Source organism: Cydia pomonella, chromosome 14 (genome assembly GCF_033807575.1).
Source record: "Cydia pomonella isolate Wapato2018A chromosome 14, ilCydPomo1, whole genome shotgun sequence".
Taxonomy (NCBI): Eukaryota; Metazoa; Arthropoda; class Insecta; order Lepidoptera; family Tortricidae; genus Cydia; species Cydia pomonella.
The window spans coordinates 2,955,510-2,980,463 of record NC_084716.1 but is presented as its reverse complement, the minus strand read 5'-3'; the positions used below and the strand labels follow the sequence as shown (position 1 = coordinate 2,980,463).

General features: G+C 36.2%; 2 protein-coding genes across 3 annotated transcripts in view; one reads left to right on the top strand and one right to left on the bottom strand.

Annotated features, from left to right (window-relative positions):
- Positions 1-24,954, bottom strand: part of LOC133524739 (leucine-rich repeat-containing protein 24-like) — a 94,172-nt gene that overhangs the window by 60,463 nt on the left and 8,755 nt on the right. The window lies entirely within an intron of this gene.
- The window catches only part of LOC133524741 (uncharacterized), a 306,772-nt gene that overhangs the window by 279,101 nt on the left and 2,717 nt on the right, over positions 1-24,954 (top strand). The gene's annotated exons all lie outside the window — the stretch shown is intronic.

Here is a 24,954-nt window from a genome sequence, read left to right as displayed (position 1 = left end):
TTGATAAATCTAGTGCGAAAACATGTGGTTCTGTTGAGACTCAGTTTACTACCGTTTAACGACAGGGATTTGAAGAAAAAAACAAAGATGTTAAAATAAAACATTGTCTTACTCAATGTCGGAATTCACATTACACAATTGTAGACTAGACTAGCCTCGGTATACAAATAGCAGTGAATTCTTACTTATATAGCCTTTGTTTACTTTACCTATGTATGAATCACCAAGCAAAACCTCAGGTGTCTATTTACTTGTACCACAGAATTTTTGCGGCCTGCGGCGGTGGTGAGATTTACGGTTCAACTAAATTAGTTCGGGGTAGTTTAATAGCTTTTGCCGAAATAAGAAAACTATAATAGGTGGAAAATTGAAGCCAATTTTATAATATTCTCTTCAACCCTTGTCAATCTTAGTTGACCTTGTTTATCTGATGTAAGTAGTATTTTGGGTCATATCTTCTATGTTTAGATTAACCTCAAATCGTTAATAAAACAATTAATACAATTATTTATCAAAATCACTTGTTGATAATTAAATATCAGCTCAAAACGGCCACTTCAATGATGGGCTGGATAAGGTTGACCTTTCAATGAACATAACTTCATCTACTACCTAGCCTTATCCCGGCCTTTGCCAGTTCCGTTTTCCTACTTGCCTTCCACCACTTTGCAGGATCCTGGGCGTCCCCTCGCGTGAGACCGTTTACGCTCATATTCACGACATCGAGCCATCGCTTTTTTGGTCTGCCGTGAGGTTGGGAGCCGTCAAGGGCTTGGTGAAGGCATATGTTTCCTACGTAGTCAGTTGTTCTGCGACAAACGGGACCGAACCACCGGAGGCGACATTCTTGGAGCTTCTCCGCTACGTCACGGACTGCGAGGCTGCCACGGATGTACACGTTGCGCTCAGCGCGCGTTACGCCGCACATCCACCGCAGCATCTTCATCTCTGTAACGCGAAGCTCCTGAATGTGCCTTCCAAGAACCGGCCACGTCTCGGCGCCATAAAGTAAGACTGGTCGCACTTATACACTGGTCCTTTGAGTCTAAGCGGTATTTTGCGATCGCAAATGACTCCTGAACTGAACCATGACTCCAATGAACATAACTATACAGTTTTATTTTATGAATATTTATGTGACAATCTTACACAAATGTACTGAGTCCCATTGATATATATATATATATATATAATAGATCTTCTTTCGTCGTGATTACCACAGACCTTTAGCACCACTTACTTCTACGCACTCCAATTTACGTTCCATTGAAATCTGGAGATATTTAAGGTACTTGACAGTCTTAATCTTCTAAACTCGTCAAAGTTTATGTTTCGGTAATGCATTCAGGAATAAGTACTCGTAATCGTACGAAGATAGCGTCGACTTTCGTTCGACAAATAATGGTGCCCATTTTACAAAAAATACAAAAACAATATCAAAAATCAATGCTAAATAGTGACACTGAAAGACACACTGTTTATCGACAAATCTCAATTACTTACCACTACAATTGCGACATTATTCCGTCCGCTCTCTCGCATGCCGAATAAACATGAAAAGAAAAAGTTAGCTAACAGACGTTGATACGGATATTGTTTGCTGACAAGACTCAATTTCCTCTGTTGAAGCAATCAGAAGAGACAATGGGACAGTTTGCAGTTGGTGATACGGGCGCAAGTGGACACGATTTCGTAAACTAGGTTGTATTTGACATGCAGAAATGACCTAAATGCAACTGGGACGTAGATGATACCTGGAATAGGAGTTAGGCCTCGGCCGAATAGAAGAGGCTTTCTTTAGTCTTAAGGGATAATTTTGAGTCGGTTTACGTTTAAGTTTTTTTTTTAATACTACGTCGGGGGCAAACAAGCATACAGCCCGCCTGATGGTAAGCAGTCTCCGTAGCCTATGTACGCCTGCAACTCCAGAGGAGTTACATGCGCGTTGCCGACCCTAACACTCCGCACCTTCGTTGAGCTCTGGCAACCTTACTCACCGGTAGGAACACAACACTATAAGTAGGATCTAGACGCTACTCATAGTGTTGTGTTGTGTTATTTGGCTGCGGCTTTCTGTAAAATGGAGGTACTTCCCCAGTTGAGTTTTGCTTTAGATCTGGAATGACATCCGCTGTGCTGTGCCCTACCACACAAAGCGAGATGACATTCACAATGCCCATACCTCTCTTTTAGACGTAGTTTAAGGAACGTATGCGGGTCATTACATAAGTAACTATTAAGTATTTTTTTATTCGGGAAGGGATTATTTAAATAAAATCTACATTATACGTCGAAATTTGTGCGTAACATTAAGAAATTGTAACATCATTAGCTTTTTTGGATTGGCTGGAATTTTATATTAAAGGACTTTTGTTTACTTACCCTTAATATTGGAAAATCTCCACTTGTGGTCTAGACTATGAGATTAGATTAGCAAACCCGATTGGGAAGTCTACGCCATGGGATTGGAATATTTGGAATAAAAAACCCGATTGGGAAGTTTAGACCATAAGATTGGATTAATAAACCCGATTGGGAAGTGTAGACCATGGGATTGGATCACCAGCCCCGATTGGGAAGTCCAGGCCATGGGATTTGATTAACAAACCTGATTGGGAAGTCTAGACCACGATTGGTTTGATTGTAGAATCACATTTACTTTTTTTCTACATTTAGGACTGCTTAGGCGCATGATACACTGGATTAGAGTCGCACGTCGCTTCGACATGCGAGCGAAATGTCGCTAAAATACGCGCGTAGCGTTGTTTCGCTCAAACAACAGAGCAACGTGCGAATCGGAAGCAGTGTAGGAACTAATGGAACTGAATACAGGGTAGAATACAATATATTAAGCATAATGTGTAATGGGAGTATAATGGGAACTTTTCCTGTTTACACATATAACTACGAACTACGCACACTTGGCTTTATGAAGCGCTTACAAAAGATCGTGAGGTCACCACACCAAGGCTCTATTTTACTTATGGAATACGACTTCTACTGGCGCCATCAGCATGGTCGCATTTTTATCGCCTATCACCAGACCTGTCTCGTTCTAACAATAGTGCGAAAGAAACAGGCGATAAAAATGGAACCATGCTGCTGCCGCTGCGCTGCATTCAATGTATATAAATATATCACATTAATGTATAATAAAATATCCCTAGAACTAGTTGCAGATATTTATATTGCAGCTAGTCAAATGGAACTTAAACGAGTGATCGTGGTTTCATATTAAATGAGTACTCATTTAATATTAAATTAAATGAGTAGGTATATACCCCTTACATACATACATATATCACGACTGTTTCCCGGAGGGCGGTAGGCAGAGACCATCGGTTCCTTTCACTTCCTTCACTTTCATAACATTCCTTGTACAGTTAGGGTGCTCTTGACCTGGCCTTTCTTCAGGATTTAAAAGTAACCCGTCGTTATTTCCGCACTCATTTGTCAAATGCCAATTCTCCAATTAATCGATTGGAAAAAAATATTTAAATGTTTATGAGATATGGTCAAGGAAATCGATTTCTATAAATCAATATGAAAGTCGATAGGGATCACATAATTATTGACACAAAATGTTACGTATAAGTAATTCAAATTCCTTGACTGTAATCTCATTAAAGGTATTTATCTCGGGAACGCGTGGAAGCATCTAGTTGAAATTAAAACCATATTCAGGTCTACGGTCCCTTGAAGCTGTGATAAAATCGAACTTCAAGTTGACATAAAGATACGGCCGTCTATACCGCAGAAACCGTATATTTCGGAACTGTCAAGGGAATCAAAATTTATAGGGTTACCATTGACCTAGAACTATGAAATTTGGCAAGTAATATCGTCTTAAACTATAAGTACAGGGAAAAATCTCAAAACTATAAATTTGTAAAAAATAAAGATAAAATAAAAAGTAGGTAAGTTACATTTGTTCGGAAGCCTCGGTGGGCGAGTATGACTTGCACTTGTCCGGTTTTTTTATCAAGCCAACTTGAACCAAGTAAGTTTTTTTTATTTTTTGTTTATTATAACATTAAAATATAAAATATGTGTACCACAAAACAAAATATTCGCCAAACTGCGAGACAGTTTGTTGGCGATGAGCTCGCTCGTTATACTTATAAAAAGGTACATAATTTTGCACTGTCCTACCGTCCCGGCATGGCCAATTTTTATGTAGGTATTACAATTATGAAGTAGGTAAACGTAGGATTGGTGACTCAACACTGGAGGCGCGGGCGCGGGACAGGAGCACAGCGGTGCTTAAAAAAGTGGAGTCGGCCCTTGAAAATTTAATCTAGTTTCAGTGTTTGTTGTTTTGTTCATGGCATTCGCCTTTGTAAAAAGGTGTAACAATTAAATATGGAAATTAATATTTTGCGTTACCCACCTATAAACGCTCCATCTAGTTGACTAGTGATCTTTACATGTAACATAACATTAACTACTTACATCACCTACGTAACTAAACCGTTCTCTGACATTCACAATTTCGTGTTTCCCTCCAGCCATTGTCTTAGGAATCTTATTGTTTTTATACGAAAAGGTTAAGTACTGGTCGACTGCCGCGGACGTATCCTCTTGATTTGGGGCTGATAATGGTTTTTATTATATGGGTATGTTTTTTCTGCGTCTAAAAGGTTTATGTGTAGTAATATTTGCATCACAAGCTTATGTAAAGTTATATATTATGAAACGTTAAATAGTGACATTAAATACAACAGTAAGTGTCTGGACTCAACTTTTAGACTATTTTTTGATGTCATTATATTATTATCATAAGATCACAATAGATACGAGTGGGTTCGCCTTATGACGTGAAAAAATGTAAAGGTGTAGCTTATAAATATTAGTTATTTGTCAGTTGTTTTATAAAGAACCGTTACAATATTGTAAATATTTCCAAAATTATTGTTTGTATGAAATAATAGCATTTTTTTAGCCCTTGTCGTTTTTTCAACAGTATCATGCCAGCAACAGCGATGTTCAGACCGGCGATATTTTTATTTATCCAAAATAATAATATTATAATTTTAAAATTTATAAAATCTGTCCGAAAATATTTTTTTAAACATAAGTAATTAGAATTTAAGTTAAAATTTTGGTACTTCTATAGTTGTTTACTTATATTTGTTTCGCATGCCGTGTTTACCTGTAAGTAATTGTGACACCACTCCTTACATGTATTAGCTTGTACGTTTTGAATGTATCGATGTCAACAATTGTTGGTGAACCTTAAATAAATAAAATAAAAAATAAAAAAATAATATGTATGGTTAACGGACTATCGCCTAACCAACAGGGAGGATAATTCATTTATTAAATTGATTTTGTTTCGTCTTTTACTTTTGATAAATAATGACATTCAAGCCGTATAAAATACTTGTTTCGCCACAAAAAAAAAGGAAAGTAGTAAACTTTAAACCTCCTCGGCGATCAATAGTCTTAATGACTCTGCTTAAAGAAAAAAAAGGGTACTTAAATGTATTTAATTTACGCAGTACCTACCTACTTTTCACGTTGTCAAATTGAGGATACAGTTTTTGAGTTAAATATTTAAAATAAAACTGAACTTCACTAAAACTTTAAATCCAGATTAACTTAACAATCAACATTTTGTTTTAACAATTAAATACTTAATGTGTAAAATATTGTTTTTTTTGCTCAGAAATTACATTTACACCGCTTGTTGCATGTATTACATCTACGCGCTAATTATAAATTAACCAAAACATAATTATGCATTAAATATCTATGTTATTATTAACATCGGAATCTGCCAAGTTAACATACCAAGTTACGACGCAAACCTGTAGAATATTGCAAGCCTATCTGTTACTTGCAAACAGTTTACGATAAAGTTACCAGCACGTTACAGAGAATTTAACTATCGGTAAGTTTATAACATCGATAGGTGTTAGCGTACTTACTTGCATAATTATGTACTCTTGGATTATAAATTGTACTTAATTTTGAGGAAAAAATCTGGGTTGCTTGTAAGTGCCGTGTCTTCAGAAAGAGTCAACATAATATTTTAACATTATTAACTACTACAAACAGGTCTTAATACGTATTGTAGAAGTTAATAATGTGTAGAAATTAAAGTGAAAGTTTAAATCAATATATTTTAAGTCTATTAAGACCTCTTAAGGACCAAAATTCCAATGTTAACTGACTTTATAAAAACGATAAATTATCAACATGGCTATTATCTCTAATATTAACTAGTACTGATTAAAAAAATGTTTTGAAATAAAGAAATGGCTTCTTATAGTCGTTCATTAGAGTTCTATTTTTTTTCGTTCGTGCCACTAAGTTGCATAACGTGGGCTATGATAATTTATCTACTTAATTGAAACTTAAGTGCGCCAATAAAACTAAACAAGTTAGGTATTTTCTCTCAACGACTTATCAGTTTAAAATAAACCACTAGGTAAGTATTTTGAAGATATTTACATCAGTAATAGTAATAAACGCTGTTACATGAAAAAAGGTCCGGTGAACGGTCCGAGAACTGATGTTATGCGAATGTCTTTGCACTGCGGCATTTTATTCGTCGATTTATTTGACTGTGTCTCAGTAGTTGACTTATCAAAACTGCTTAACTCTAGCATGGTTTAAGGTTTAGGACATGTTAAATCCAACATCTTCCAGTCTTTGTAACAACGCCACTAAAGCTGTATAAACTGATATACTAGCTATAAATACACATAACGTTATTGCCTTAATCTCGATAATTTATGCGAACTATAAAACAAGATTTAGAGTGAGTTTGAGTTAGTCGAACGTGAGTTACGGTTGCCACGACGTGAGGAGATTTACTTATGTCGTTATCAGGAAACGTTGTTCAGATTTTTTAAATTGTATACCGACATGATATCTATTTTAGAACGAGCACTGAAAAAATAGCCAAACTTATTGAGTCATTCAAAAAATAACGGAACTTAGTAGATAATAACGAAATAAATGTTGATGTAGAAGGAACGATGGTGACCGGAGAGCGTGCGGGTTTCAATCCGGAGGTCGCGCATTCAAACCCGGCTCCTACCAATGAGTTTTCGGAACTTATGCAAGGAATATCATTTGATATTTACCAGTCGCTCAGTGAAGGAAAACATCGTAATGAAACCGGACTAATCCCAATAAGGCCTAGTTTACCCTTTGGGTTGGGAGGTCAGATCAGATGGCAGTCGCTTTAGTAAACAGTTTTGCCGACGCTAATTCTTGGGATTAGTTGCCAAGCGGAACCCAGACTCCCATGTGTCCCAAAATGCCGAGATAACGCGAGGGAGAAAAAAGAAATTAATTTTGTCAATATCCTAAAAACTATTGTATTGTTACAGACCGACCTGTTGTAACACAGTCCATAAGTCCCAATTTTTGTGGAAGTTAAGTACCTAGTAACAAAATATTCTGTTAGTGTTATGCAATATAATTTCTTTGAGTGCGGCTCTTTCGCACTAATAAATAAGTGCGAGCAAGACGTATTTGCCGATACACGGCAATGCAGCGAACAGTTGTATGTATTGGACAAAACTTTTCACGCAGATTTCTCACACTTAGGATAACAGTGTAAAACTTTTATAATTTTTAATCACCTGGAGAATTTGTACATGTAAGTTGTACTCGTACCTAAGTATGGCACACATTCTGGCAACAACTTTAAATACCCAGTTTTACAATATTAAAATAACTAAATATATTATGTATTTATAATTGCAACACATGTTTGTATCATATGTCTCAAATCTGAATTCGCGTTACTGTCCTGATTTCTGAAGCTTTTCATATTGACGAAACAGAACTGAACTGAGATAAACTAAATTCTGACATTATTCTAACAAGTCGGTTTGAACTCTATCACTATCGCCGAGTCATCATTTCTATTAATTAACACTTACTCTATTAATTAAACAATCATGCATACATGTTTTATTGTTTATACGCTAAATACATCTTTAAAATGTTCCTCTGGTCGTTAATTATCAATTTCCTGATTTATTTATCGAAACAGGTATTACGTTAATAATATGAACAGCATCCAACTTTGCAACGAATAATATTGCTATATTAATGTATTTCCATTTTTTATGGTTTATTATTTTATGTACCTTTAATATAATTTTATCAACTGGCTCAAAATTCTTTTTTTTTCATCCATCCTATTTATTTTTACAGGAAAACAAAGTACCCAGGAAATAAATTGTTAAGCAAATACGTATAGAGACGAAGAGAAATTACATGGAGAAGCCGAAAAAGGCCTGTTTTATTATTATTTCTGGCGAATCGTAAAAACCCTATTTCGTTCTTATTGGCGGTTTTATTCTCTGGAATAATATTATAAAACTGCATATTAGACTGCGAAAGGTTGAGGTTTATTGTCCATTTTGTAACTTTCCTGTAAATAATTTCTGGTGCGCTAAAGGAAAACGCGGTTTTTTGGTATAATATTTATGGAATTCGTATATATAGTATCAGAAGCAGCGAAACATTTTATTACCTTTTCGCAGTAACACGGAAGGGAAAATGTATGAAAGTGTTAATTTTCTAAATATTAGCAGCTACAATAAGAATCTACATTAATTAAATTTCGTCATTTACGAGCCATGTATTCAGAATTTCAGATACATCCTATCGCCAACCACGTTCGACGTGTTGCCTCCCTGTCACACTTACATATGAAGTTATAAGTGCGAGAGAGAGGCAACACGTCGAACATGGTTCGCGATAGATCCTCTGAACCATCGAAGATTGGTTATTGACAGTCTATAAACCTTGAGGTCAATTTTAATGTAAAACAATTATGGATATAATACGACTTCGATGATTGTTTTGGTGATGATCTCACACGACTTTCACTTCATTTCGCATGCACCAATCAGCGTGAACGATTTTCAAGGTCATATCAAAATAAGATCAAAACAAATGGTCAGATAAGACGGTTGCTTTTAGTTGCTACAAGCAACAATAAAGCCTTTAAATGACAGAAAACAACAGCCAAATAACACTAGGCCTTATTCATAGTGTTGTGTTCCTGCCGGTGAGTAAGGTTGCTAGAGCTCAATGAGGGGGGCGGGTTTAGGGTCGGCAACGCGCATGTAACTCTGGAATTGTAGGCGTACATAGGCTACGGAGATTGCTTACCATCAGGCGAGCCGTATGCTCGTTTGTCACCAACGTAGTATATAAAAAAAATAGCATATTTATTTGCTGATTTTGATATCAAGTTTAAAGCACAGTTGCTTCTATAAAGTCAAATAAATTTTAAGTCTTCTAATTACCTAAGTGGAATTTCCTCGTCCTGTTTTTTCATATGAAACAATGTAAATTTCCACTCAGTCTTGCCGGTGGAAAAAACTGAACGGAAGGTCGTAGAAACCTAATTTGTCTTAGTGGAAGTGGTTCAGGTTTTTTCCTTCTACTTTGCTTTATTACTACATTAAGTATTTTCTTATATTTGGTAGTATTTATTGTACACAAAACACTCGTATAATTTTTACAACATCATCGTAAGAAATATATTTCAGCTAACCTTAGAATAACTGAGCTTATATTTTTTTCTGTCTTTTGTGTTTTTTTCAAGCATAAAACAAGAAATCAAAATTGTGTAAGACTTATACGTAAATAAACTGTAAAATATTTAAAGAAATACCATAATCGGATCTCTATCGCTATAACTGGAACGGACTTCTCCTTTAGCATCAAAAATACACGAAACAAGTTTGCATTTAAAATCGTTTTGCTAGCAGAAAGATTATTGTATGTGTACTTATATGAGATATAAGACTTATAAGAGAGGTATGGGCCTTATGAATAAGAGAGGTATGGGCATTGTGAATGTCATCTGGCTTTGTGTGGTAGGGCACAGCCAGTGGATGTCATTCCAGATCTAGAGCAGAGCCCAACTGGGGAAGTACCTCCACCTTACAGAAAACAGCAGCCAAATAACACTAGACCCTACTCATAGTGTTGTGTTCCTGCCGGTGAGTAAGGTTGCTAGAGTTCAATGAGGGGGGCGAGTTTAGGGTCGCCAACGCGCATGTAACTCCTCTGGAGTTGCAGGCGTACATAGGCTACGGAAACTGCTAACCATCAGGCGGGCTGTATGCTTGCTTGCCACCGACGTAGTATAAAAATATATATATATATATATTATATGCATTTATGCAATCATATGTTTTTGTTATTGTTGAAATAGCACCGCCCACAATCTCTCTGCTTTGCATTGAGTGTAATTACACTTAAGGCATCATCTATCAGTTGATAGAGGATGCCTTATGGAATGAAGTCCGCCTTTTGTATTGTAAGGTTGTCTTTTGTTCAATAAAGGTAAAATAAATAACTTTATACAGGAATAGGTAAACTTAGAAAAAATCTTAATCGGTTTTACCCAATACAATGTCGGAACTTGTGAACGATCATCCGTCAAAGCTTGTCACAGCGACATGACAGAGAATAACACTACACTGCAAATGTTTGCTATGTAGTTTTTAAACTGCATTTTTAAGCTGTAATGAACAGGCAGTTTTTTAAATTACCGGCAATATTTTGCTAGCTAAATGAATATATTCGTAGGTCATACTGAGCAATTTCTATTATGGGACCAACCCCGAAAAAAAATTGGATTGATTGGTTGAACTAGGCCACTTTTAACACTGACAGATCATATCTATAACAAATCCAAATAAAATTCAAAACCTGTTATTATATAAAGATTACACTTCCGGGTCTCTGTTACAATAATGTTATACAGGAATAAGTAACCTTACGGCCCGATTCGAAGAATGAGATACAATAACGATAAGTTCTGGTTTAGATAAATTCTCATTTAGATATTGTTTGTGTGTCGTATAATTGACAGAAGCAGCTCGATTCGGGCAACCAATGTCACTTTGACGTTAGAAATATCATAGATAGATCTTATTGGGATCACAGCGGAATCGAAATAAACGTCAATTTTGGCATATCGTTTAGCTATCGATCTGAAATGTGTCTTAATCATTCTTCGAATCAGGCCGTTAGCAAAACTTTTAATCGATTTTTCTCAATACAACATGTCGGAACTTGTGAACGATCATCCGTCACAGCGGCATGACAGGCGACGACTTACAGTAAAACTACACTACAAATATGTGCTATGTAATTTTCGAAAATTATATTTAAAAAAATTAGGAGACATACATAATGTCTAAAATTAAGCTGTAAAATGTATAAGGAAATACTATAATCGGATCTCTTTCGCGATTATTTCATTCAGGCAATATCCAGCCCACTATCACTTGGATCTTTTTAACTTCAGGTGAGATGGTGTTCAAATGTTTACTAATAAAACAAAATACAGGAATAAGTAAACTAATCATGACTCTTAATCGGTTATTCCCAATACAACATACTTGCAAACACGGACCATCCGTCACAGCGACATGACAGCCGATCAATAGTAAGTGTTTGCTAAGTAGTGTTAATCTGTTATATATAAGGAAATACAATCAGAGATATTTTGATTCTAATTACAGATTATAAACTTGATCTGGATTTGCTATGGATATGGTTTGTAAATGTCAAAAATGACGTTTCTGGTTGGAAAAAAGATATTTTAAACTCTAATCGATCCTAAATAATAGAACCTGTTATTACAATCAAAATATGCCTCCAGGTATAAGTAAATTTAACTTGCTAAAACTCTTAATAGTTTTTTTTTTCCAATACAACATGTCGGATCATCCGAGCAGACATCACATGACAGGCGATCAACAGTGAAACTACTGCAAATGTTTGTTTTGTAGATTTCCAACTGGGTTTATCATACAGCGTACATGCTTGTTTGAGCTGTATTTAAATAAACGGTCTGACATTGCGGAATAGACTTGTCAGGCAGGAATGTGTATTTTATTGCAAGCTTTTATTTATCTTACAATGTTTCTACGAGTAAGTACCTAACCTATATATGTTCGGGTCAAATCTTGCAAGGTAAATTTGACCCAATTCCCATAAATCGATTCAGTTGAAACTTCACATACATATACAAGATGGGTGAGAATGCATTATTAAGGTACGATCGAGCTGATCTGATCATGGTTACAGGAGGTGACCATAGGAACTCGGTGATAAAACAACGCAACCTAATTGGAGTTTCTTAGTATTGTCCGAACGAAAATCTGCAGTCAGCGATAAAAGCTTCTATCACGAAATGAAATTTATGCCAAAAACAAATTAAACCAAAGGCGTAGTCGGACACAAAATATAACAATAATTTTATATCAAATTTAAGTTGACGGACGTTCAAACTCATGCTCCGATACATTGGATATATAGAGTAACTAGTTTTATTATTTACTGTCGCCCTCTTTGCAGCTGTCTGTATATCCTCTAATACTTAAATAATGTTGTTTATAGTATTTGTAATTGAAAACGTGGAGGTAGCTGATATGAGCGGCGATTCTTTCATGATAAATTAATATGGATGCGCCAGTGTATGGAGACTGCGAGTTATTTTATATGCTCCGCTTATGTACATAAATGATTTGTTTCTTTTTTTATATACGCTTCAGATAAGCATTGTTAGCTTAGTTGGTTCGGACCAAAGTTCCTAAAAGTCGAAATCGAGTCTTGTCCGAAGCGGTGTTCTTTTTTTCCTTTTTTCCTTTAACATAGAAATGTTTAGTCTCGCTCAAAGATGTATCTGCTTGATAAAAATGTATTGTGGTATTGTTCTGAAAGTTAAAGTCGTAAGTCTAAATCATACAACTACCATGGACTATCTCAAAAACACGGACACCAACTATCTCCCAATTTCGTGCAAACTTTCCTTAACATAAAATAACCGCATAACGTTATTCTAAAGCTGTCAAAAACATTAAACAGTGGCAGTAATTCAGTGGTAACGAGTTGAGAACAAACTACATGTTTCCAGTGCTAATATTTGAGCAACTGTTGGGTTTGACGTGCGCTAGTGAAGCTTCGTTTTGTAGAAATTTCGGCTATCGGGGAACGTCGGTTCGAAAATCATGTTAATACTGTGTTTGAGGCTAATATCTGGATGCAACATGCTTACATGTGCAGTTGCAGCCTTAAATAGTTGAACTTCTAATATGGATGTACAATATTCAATTCAATTCAGAACGAAACTTCGTTTGTATGGAAAGGTGAAATTCGGCCGAGCTTGCTACGGACTGTTAACATGGAAAAGCACATATAAAGAAAAACGTTCCTAGCAGCGATTTATTGATTGGAACTATTATTTTGTAAGCCTTTATTTCCTTTTTCAATTTAAAACTAAGCTAATTCTAACTACCCATGGTTATACATTAAGTTAACGCTGTGAAGATTATAATTGAGAATATTAAGAATATTTAATAAAGTAAAATTCTAGTCTACGTCAAATTGTTGTATAAATACAAATTCCCTTGAAATATAAATACAAGTTTAACTAAATTAAGTAGCAAATGTAACGCAAAGATAACTTTAGAACGGCTTCAGTAATCCTCTGGGCTTAGAGTTCTGTGGTCTCGAATTCGAATGGTGCCATCAGGGCCAGAAAATATTTGTTACAATGCGTACAATATTATGGAAATTAAACAGTTCGCTGTTTCTCCGACTTGAATATTAACATATTTTGTGTGTAAGACTAAATTTACTTGGGATAGGCCTTATTTCAGAAGTAAGTCAGCGTCTACGTTTAGGTATCTAGTAAGTTTGCTCCACCGCGCATAATAAGTTAATAACAGTGGGTACCTAAGTGACAAAACTCAATTACCGCATTTTCTTACAATACCATCCATCTTAAGGTCAATGTGGGGAAGACCGGCATATATTTTTTTTTTTTGCTGAAAAAACCATCATAGAGCAAGAATATTTGTATAGGTATGTATGTCGCTCAGACACAGTCAAAAAGGAAGAGCTTCGATAATTCTGCTCTACCGGCCTATGTGTACAAACGTAAGAGTTTAAAGTGACGAAAAAGCTTGTAGACGGTCTTTCCTTATAGATAGATTTCTCCACTTTGATATTACTTAAAACTTATTTCTAAAGACTTAGAGTTGTAATGCCGTTGCTCAATCAATCAGTCAATCAATATTTCTTTTCAGATAAAACCATTGTACGGTCACGTCTGAAAATATCGATACGGACAAACTGCCAGAAATATGTATACACTGCTCTAATATATGGGCCATAAAGTTGTGTATACATATTTTTGTCACTTCGATCGTGTCGATGTTTTCAGACGTGACTGTATAATGCATGCAAATACAATTTTTATCGAACATTACACAACCAAACACCCGCTGTTCGCGGCGTTCAGCGTCTATCACCAGCCTCTGCACGCCGCGGGTGGCGGGTGAGAGAAGGCCTAAGGACGCCTCGACATGCCTGAGCACATCTCGGCATGCTTAAAGACGCCTCGGCAATATGCAGAAGGATCCCTTGTTGTGCCGTGCTGAAAGTGGGCACCGGGCCTTAAACTAGCTGTTTGTTTTTGTTGATTGTAAGTTGTTTTATTATTAAAGACAATATTCATTCAAAATTAATTTGCAAACGGTGCTAGACCCATATGGTGGAAATTTTGCTGCCTATGGATGAGGTCTCGGTGGCTCAGATAGCAGAGCGCTGGAGTATCGATCTAGAGGCCTTGAGTTCAAGGCTCACCCAAGACAGTAATTTTTCCACTTTTAAATTTATTCTAAGCTTAATATTCATTCAACTTGTAGGAGACGTTTCTATAAAGCAATTTAGTTGTAAAATGGAATTCTCTTTCATTTCAAACATCGATCTTAAAATTACATCTATGTTGAAAGCTTCGAGCTATCTCTTGATTGAAAAAGGTCGGTGATCAGCCGGTTGAATTTGATTACCATTTGAAAAACACTTAAATATTTTCTTCTTTTCTGTACCTTACCTCGCAGGGGATGGCGGCATGACCTTGACGTTTTTCGGAGACAGACAATTCGAAGGCACACTGACATCAGAATGATAATTGAAATGTAACAAAACTTCTGTGAGACAAGACACAGACATTAAATATATCAAAACGGGCCACTCACGTATTTTAAGTCGAAAACGTTCGACATGTTTCACTCTGTATCGAAACATGTTCGGGCGCGGAGGGCTGTGGCCTGCAGTCAACGCAACGACACTCCTCGGTACGGAGTGAAACATATCGACCGTTTTCGACTTAAAAATACGTGAGTGACCCGTTTTAATATATTTAAATCATGTTAGTTTGTTATCGTGCGTATCGCCAACAGAATACGTACGGACAAGTACGAGCAAAATGCACGATAACTGAATGACATCAGTTAGATGTCAGTGTATATTCGAATTGGCCTGAGAGTTGCGTGAAAGAAAGAGAGGGAGTCTTTTGCCCAGTACTGGGTCACAGCAGGCTAACATAACTAAAAAAATCTCTAACCTAACCTTACTCAAGACAAAAAAAACATAATAGGTATGTTACACTTTTGTCACGAAATAAGTAGCCTAGTTATCTCCACTCTAAATCTCTACCCAGTGGTCCACTTTGTTGGCACGGGCCACAAAATATTTCCTAGTAAAATTTGGCTAACATAACTAAAAAAATCTCTAACCTAACCTTACTCAAGACAAAAAAAACATAATAGGTATGTTACACTTTTGTCACGAAATAAGTAGCCTAGTTATCTCCACTCTAAATCTCTACCCAGTGGTCCACTTTGTTGGCACGGGCCACAAAATATTTCCTAGTAAAATTTGCGCTCTGCTAGTTTTATTATTAAATCATTGCGCAGTCTAGACGTGACACAGCTTTCAGGGTAAAGACTAACTTTGTAGTTTACTAAATTTATGCTGGAAAAAGGCTCTTGTTTACGGTCACTGAATGAGAAATCAGGTAACAATGCGATCGTGAACAATGGTGAACTTTTGTAAGTTATAAATGCTTGTTCATTTAAACATCAGTAGTACTTTACATTGGCTACAGATATTTATTTAAAGAAGCCTTCGATTACAAAATATCAAAGAACCACTACTACGATAAGTTAAAGCTTATAAAATTCAAAGGAATAAACAAAATCCAAACACGCGTAAAAAAACAAGTCTATGAACTACTGCAATTTCACATAAATTTCATTCAGAGTACATTTTGGATCTTACGAGACATTTCTTAAGCTTTTTCTTCTACTAGGAAAGTAGGTCATTCAAAACGGTCAAAGGGATGTATTTTGCATACCTAAGATACCACAGTGCAAATTCCATAAACTACAAATATCTATTTATATTCACGCTTACGGTTTTCACGTGACTGTGTGTGAAATTCTACAGTTCTACAAACGCTTGTGAAGTGTTTATAGGACGACAGATCTGGGGGCCTACCGGGAAAATCGAAATTCGAAAATTGCGGGGATCTTTCTCTTTTACTCTTACTAAGGCGTAATTAGAGTGACAGAGAAAAATGCCCGCAATTGACGAAGCCTCCTGGAGCCCGATTCAAATACGATCTTGAAGCAGAGATCGTTACCGGTATAACTAAAAATAGCATTTCAAATATTTCTTAGATATTCTAGAATGGTATTTAGGTAAGGACAATTAATTATCAAATAACCTAAGTGAAATGCAAAAATATAAATTACCGAGATACCGAAATTGAATACCGGTTAATTTGTATGAAAATTGAAGATCGCTCACCCAGATGCATGCGAAACAAAGTGAATGTCGTGCGTGAGATGCGCGTTAATTAGTAAGCGTAAGCGTATCGTAAAAACGTTACGAGTACGATACGCGTAGAGTTCTGGGCACCAACCGTCGCGTAAGTGTAAACGTGTTATAAGTGAAGTCATATTAGTTGAAATCATGGCGTTACTGGCATCAGATGCCCAAGACATCTGGAAGTAAGATCATCTACTTTCATGTCAGATGCAGAATTTTTATTGTTTGATTATGTCAGAAGTTCTGTTTTTTACGCCTTGTATTACGCTATGCTTCTCGTAATGACGAGAGAGATCTATAAGCTACGCTACGACGACGCTTCATGTGCGGACTTATTTGAACTTGTACGTGCTCGTAGCGCTCTCGTTCTACGCGCGTATTACGATACACTTACGCGTCTCTTACGCTTACGCGCCGTGCACTGAGGTCCTAAGACGATAGACAAGGCCGTATCAAAACCATAATTGTTAAATTAGAATCGCCCACCATGTCTACCACATAACAGCTGTTTGAATTTGGAATGTTCTTCGTAAACTTACGGTTGAAAATGGAATGAGTATTCCAATGGTTGTTATGGCTTTTTGCGTAGTCGAGAGACTGTCTACGAAAACATAGATCCTGAAATGAGTACGGTAAACAGTACCCCTAGTGTAACTTTGATCGACATCATAACGTGACGTACGCGTTTGCGTTTAGTCTCATTTTGTATTGGATTTCGAAAGAGCGCGCCAAGCGGGACGTTTTGGAAACTCAAAATCCTATACAAAATGAGACTTAACGCAAACGCGTTCGTCACGTTATGATGTCGATCAAAGTTACACTAGGGGTACTGTTTACCGTACTCATTTCAGGATCTATGTTTTCGTAGACAGTCTCTCGACTACGCAAAAAGCCATAACAACCATTGGAATACTCATACTCATTGGAAATCGAATTTATTTACACTAGGGGTACAGATCTAGCCGATTTCCACCGAAACCGTGAGCCAATGAAAGGGTCGCCTGAAAATATTCCCGGTTTTGATTAATTACGCAAGTTTGCTCGTCGACAGGCCTTTTGTAATTATTTAGACATGCTCTCACTGTAGAGGCTGTAGAGCTGCGTCACCCAGCCTGCAATTTGATGACGCGCGGATTACGGATTTAGCCCTTGTTTTGGTATGACATGGCTGTTTAGGGATATTATTTTTTAATTCGAATTATTGAAAAGACCGAATGACCTTGGCTGGCTCATTCTTAGGCCGAAGAATAGGCAGCGGGGGAATCTAGCCAGCCTCATGGCCACCCTTTCGCAGGCGATAGACATGAGGGATTTTTCATATGTATGAAATTTAATAGAGTATTAAATTTAGAATTTATTTGTTTAGATTTTATTTAGTTTCTATATATAATTGTATTGTATTTTTATAAGTATATAAAGTTAATTGTTTAATTATATCTATGAAAAATCCCTTTTCTAAAAAAAAATTCTTATACACGTTAATGGAAGACAAGTACAGTCAAGTGTAAAAATATGGGTGTACACATCTTACTCAAAAATATGTCCCATAACATCTTATTCCAGTGTAATAAGAGCGGTAGTACCATATTTATGAGACGATTCTTTCGATACATATTTTTGCACTTGACTGTACCTACGCGGCGCGGCCCGCTTGATGGACAGCGGTCACTACATTTTAAATGCCTGCAAAAACAGTTGAGTGTGTGTTTTACTCGTAATTTGTTACGGCTATCACTATGGCTACGGCTATTCACTATAACCCTTATTATTCTATATTAATATACATTATAAACTTTTTAAACACTAAATTTTAAAATACCTAATAATGTTCTCTCAGTGTAAAAGCAAAACACACAAAAGACTAAACGCGTAAAAATTTCTTCATTTTTGCCATTTTAACAACTTTGAGGGTATATTTTTATTAAATAACCGTACTTTTAGGTGGAAAAAACCGAAGGCTTCCCAAGGGAGAGATTCGCACGGAATAAAAAGGGCCGATGAACAGATAGGAGCCGCTATTACGAGGGTCAGGGTCTGGGTCTTTAACATACTGACAGGCTTGTTTCGATGCTTCTTTGACGTTATTTCCGACTGAGTTGATAATGAGACTCTATAGAAATAACAATAGTTTATTTGATGTACAATGAAACTTAACCTATAATACATCTTATTCTAGAACAATCTTACACCAAAATGCCGCTCAGCATAATAATATATCGATGTATAAGATAACCGTGCCATGGTGCTGGTTTTCAGGGGAACCAGAAAGAAAAACACAATAAAATAAAATGAAGGTTACATTTCATTTTCTACAGAATTGCAGCGTAGCATTGCTTCTGGGAGAAAAAAAGAAAATGTCATAGTCAAATAATGTCTGTGCTACTATAAATTAACAATTCCTGTAGTGCAGTCATCTCTCATTAACAAATGAAAGTTGTGGGGAACTTCAGCAGTTTTATAACCACTATATTTTGAACTGTTATTTACGCCTCTTAGTAGGTATTTATTATTGAAAATAATGATGTCTGATAAAACATTGATTATAACCGATCTTTTCACTCCTACACATTTTTTAAATACTTTTATTCATCATTTAATTTCCATTAGGATTGATTCACGAAATGCCTATATGTGACGTAAAACGAGTAAAGGTACCTTGTGGCGGCCGGCGCTTACGCTGTTATTAACGACGCTCTAATGCAGTGCTACGCGACGTAAGCGCTAACCGCCATAAAGATACCGTTTCTTATGGAACGTCACATATATACGTTCGCCGTCGTACTGTCGCGATTGTGACGTTCAATCCGTTACTCATTAAGTATATTATGGAAATTGACAGATACTGTGTCACAGCCGCAACAGTTGCAGCTGCAGTTGCCGTCCGAACGTTAGCGATGAGAGTAGTTACCTATATTGATATATGTGACGTACCACGATGACAGGTACCTTATGGCGATCGGCGCTTCACATCGCGTAGTAGGTACCGCATTAGTATTAGGGCGCCGCTAATAATGGCGTAAGCGCCGACCGTCATAAGGTACCTTTCGTCGTGGAACGTACGAACTACACAAGTACCCGAGTTTTATACCAATGCAACTTCTACGGTATCTCGTAATCACATTCTAGCGGCACGTTAATCTCGACTCTACCAATGCCTGAAGTATCCTATGGATTTTCAAACGATCTTCTGTTTATTTATTTAAACTTTATTTAGTGATAGTACGAATAACGCCTACTTTTTATTTAATAACGATAATCATATCCGCATATCTTACGCATAAGATATTCTGTACCAGTTAATCGTGCGGCCAAACAGAGTAGTGTAGTAGTGTAGAACTACAATTGTCTTATTACATGTAAAATAAAGAAATTCTGATTCGGTGCATATATAATGTTGCACTGGTAGGTGTGAATTGAATAGTCCTTTCGCATACTCAAAATTGAGCTTTATGTCAATTGCACAAGGTCTTTAATACTTTGTCCTAATTGCAGCCGCTTGAATAATGCCACAATCGTGACACCGCTGAAACTCATATTTTATTCATAGTAGGTAAAGAGCGTCAATGATTAAGCCATATATCTTAGTGAATACTAAGAAACAATATTTCGTAAGTACAATAAAATCTCTTAATACGATCACGTCTAATACTATTTTCCGTGTAATACTCCATTGTACCACGGTAGAGTCAAGAGTAAAAATATGAGCGCATATATGTTACTCAAAAATACATATTATTAAGGTAAGAGTTGTGGGACATATTTTTAAGTAAGATGTGTGCACTCATATGTTTTTTACACTTTACTGTAACCTGCAATTTCGACCTTTTTAGGAATTCATCTATTATTCACAATTAATACGCTTTCCAATATAATATCTCTTACGTTTTTAAGTCCCTTCAGAATCTCTTAAGCGGGTTTTACATTATGTTTATATTCAGTCTTTTTACGATAATTTCCGGAATGCCGTTAATTTTTTAAAGATTTTTCTAACAACATTCTTAGAATAGGCCGCTTTGAAATGAAGCTTTATTTTTATTCTTACACGAGTTTCTGATATTGAAACCTTAGACTGAAAGTACAATCAAAGTCTAATATAAAATTATTTTTAGAAATGTAAATTTACCTTCCAAAGTCGAAAAGTAACTGCTAAAATATCCAAATACTCGTAGTAAATTAATTTAAGCTAACGAAAGAAAAATAAGTTAGTAATTTTACTTTAAGTGAAGCAATGCTCATTACTTTCTGTAGTACCTTTTTAATTACAGGTAATATATTCGATTTTGTAAAATATTATACCTGTTCAATATACATAACGGATAAATACAGAGGATTACTATAACTAGCTTAAATCTAGAATAGGCTTTTGAGGCATTATACCGAGGTTGCTGGCGGCAATTCCTCGTTGTATCGCAATACTGATACGGTCTGCGAGGAAGCTGCCAGCTCTTTGGTCACCAGTTACGTCAACCAGACCCCATAGACCTATGGTTTCAACTCCAAATGGTACTCGGTACCGAGGCTCTTATATTTATTACGTTTCAAAATTTCGGCGCCTTCCGCCACTGCGCCCGCTTTTACATTGAAATTTAATAGCAATGCATCAGTTTCGTAGTGGGTTATAATTGATCTCATCAGTCATCTATTTAAACTGTTGGCTTCTCTTTTAGAGCGTTATTACATCGTCCGATTCAATATCGAACATCAGAGAGAAGTGTAATATGAATAACATGTGTTTTCTGTTCTCTCTGCAATCTCAATGCAAGTATAAAATTTGAACGCAAAAAAGGCGGACTTCATTGCACAGGTCACTCTCTAATAGCCGTCTTTCTCATAGGCCGCTGGGCCCCCAGTATCGTATTGGCACTTTCTATTATTTCCAACATGTTGAACCCCCTGTCAGCCGTCGAAACGATAATCTTTGTTAGTGTGCATATATGTGTAATATAATGCTTGCTGTAGTATGCGTGATCGCTGAAGGAGGCAGCCTATATTGGATTGAACAATGTGAAAATGCTCTCAACGCCCACCCTGTATTATGCAGTATGAGAATGAGAGCGATATCGACGCACATACCCCATTGAGTGTTTGGATAACCAGGAAGTTTATTTTAAAAACGTGTATTTTTTTCGTTTCGACTTGCAAATCATTATACCCTAAAGCGACTCTGCCTCGCTTTATATTCCCGTAAAATTGGCACAATACGCAACAATTTATTCACCAAATAACCCATTTGAGAGCCAATACAAAAAACAATAAAGATAATCCCATTAATTACCATAAATTCTCAACTGTCGCGTCGCTTCAATCGAAGTTCGCCCTTAAAGCGATTCAGTCAAAGGTCAATTTCCCAGTTGGTGATTCTTTGGAATTATTTGTATTGCAAAACGCCGGCTAATAGTCCTGGTCCTGACTTCATTGCTAAAGCGACGAGTCGGCCTTTCGAGCAATCCAGTGAATAAGATAATCGCAATGACTGCGGTGTCTTGAAATGTCTGTATAAGATGACATTTGTATCTACAATAACGACATTCGGAACAAATGAGCAATATGAGTTGCTTTTATAAGTCTTAATACCCCATGGTTGTAACACTACTAATTTTTCGAAGGCCTAGTTTTCCCTCAGGTTTGGATAGTAAGATGATGGACGCTTTCGTTTAAACCTACACAATTGCTGTGGCAAATATTAGTCAAAGTCAACCCTACTTATGAATGCAACCTGGAAATAAGATAAAAAGGGGAGCTAAAATAGTCTGTACCGAAATCTTGGGGCAGAGTATGGAAAATTTACTTACATTGTTATGAACTCGTAAGTCCCGGCGTTCTTCTACAAGTACAATAATAATATATTCGAGTCTTGAGCTCTTTCAGAAATAAAAGATTGTTCCAAATTCAAAAGAGCAAAAATTGGCCCCATCGAAGCTAAGCCAACGACTTGCCTCGAATAAGCAACTGCAAATCTGAAAGGACGTCGTATAAAAGTTTTATAGGGCTTGATTGACCGCTAGTGCTGCTGGCCGGAAAGTGGAACTTTGTTAGTCTATATGAAGTGGAGTCTGTTTTATCGGTGTGTTTTACTTTTGCATTTATTTCAACAGTCCCCGATAAATGACAGACAATGCAAGGCCTAAATTGTTTAAGTTTATATAAAGTTCTATTATATTTTAGTTTTAATTTTAATATCTTAGTATATAATTTATTATTATTATGGTTTTTTGATACCATAATATATTATGAATATTATGATACTATCGAGCTGATCTGGTGATGGAGGATAGGAGGTAGCCATTAAAACTCCGTGATCAAAGCAACCTAATTGTATTTGACTTTAAAACTAATGAAAAGGGGTTGACAGCTTTTACCCGGCGGAAGCTAGTGGCCATGAAATTATTATTATCCGCATGAACAGCCTTAAAATAAACAGCAAAAGCAAAACTAGTCGATATAACATTTTGGACCATATGTTGAGCGTCAATTACATTTCCATACTTATTTATTATTGTTCAATATTCACTTAAGATTGGTCTGAACCCACAAATCACACTGAGTAAGCTATTGTAACATCTAAATGGATGTTGTATAAAGGTTTTATAGGGTAGATAGGACGGAAATGTCGGTCCAATTTACCACAGAAATTTTATTTATACTAGTTTAAACCAACAACTCGCCTCCAGTAAGCGATTGTAACATCATCTAAAGGGATGTCGTATAAAGGGTTTATAGGGCAGATAGGACGGCAATGTTGGACTCTATTGATTGGTCGCCAGTGCACCCGGCCGGAAAGTGGAACTTTGTCAGGCTTTGTCGGACTATATGAAGTGGAATCTGTTTTATCGAAGCGTTTTACTTTATTGGACAGTATTGAATATATTGTGTTAATCTATAGATGTAAAACAGTTGCGTTACTTAACGGATAGACAACGCAAGCTCTAAACCGTTTTTAAGTTTTGTAGGGCTTCACTTGACATCAGTACCCCTAGTGTAAATTTATTCGATAGCGAAATGTGACGTACGCGTTTGCGTTAAGTTTCATTTTGTATAGGATTTTGAGTTTCCAAAACATCCCGCTTGGCGCGCTGTTTCTAAATCCCATACAAAATTAGACTTAACGCAAACGCGTACGTCACGTTTTGCTATCGAATAAATTTACACTAGGGGCTCTGAATGATATATAGGTAAATGATGTAATTTAGTTATCATGCATTTCACTAATACTTGTTCGTACATGTGCGTGCGAGACGAACATATACGGAGGAAACGACAAAGTTCACGAGCGAGACAAACTATTGACATATTAAATTCAGTCCCTCGGGAAAATTAAAATATTATGTAGATAAAATTTTGAAAGATTTTAACGACAACAATAGCGAATACAACAAGGTGCTAATAGTATTTACCACCCCCTACTACTCATAAAGATAAATACATTTAAATATATAAATATTATAGGTCATTATTACACAAATTTTCTAAGCCCCTCAGTAAGCTCAAAAAGGCTTGTGTTTTGTGTACTCAGACAACGATATATATAGAATATAAATCTTAAAATATATAGAAAAACCCATGACTCAGCATCAGGGACAAATATCCGTGCTCATCATACAAATAAATGCCCTTACCGATTAGAATATATTTTATTACTTACTAAAAAAAAATTACACATATATCGTCGGCTAAAGTCGCAAATCTCATATCTCCTAAGGAATTAAGAACTTTAGGTATTGGTGCCTAGCAGTATGTTGGCGAACCTCAGTTAAGTAGGTATTAGATATATTACGAACTTTAGGTATTGGTGCCTAACAGTATGTTGGCGAACATCAGTTAGGTATTAGATATATAGGCTACAACTAAGTAGATAATCGTATTTTTCGTTATCTAAATAATGATAATATACCTACATTCGTTAGTAGCATAAAGATAAAAGACCATGTTTTACAAGCAATAAGTAATTTACGTAACAAATGAAAAATAGCTCAAAGTTCTTGATGCCCTTACAGCGCCCTTTGTGATCCTAACTACTCTGAAAGCCCGCTGTCCTAATTATAGTACAAATGTTAAGTCGAATTAGTACTGTTTTATTCGCTGCTCGTCGTAAGCCGACTTATTTTCTTTTTTTGTTACCTAATTTTATCCTAGTAGGATTACATTTTTTTTCACGCACTTTTTTTTAACTAAAAGTTAACAGATCTTGAGATACAGTTGAATGGTATCGTTATTAATCGCTATTCAAATCTAAAATGCCGTTGAAATAAGTTTGTAATGTGTTGTTAACTTATGCGG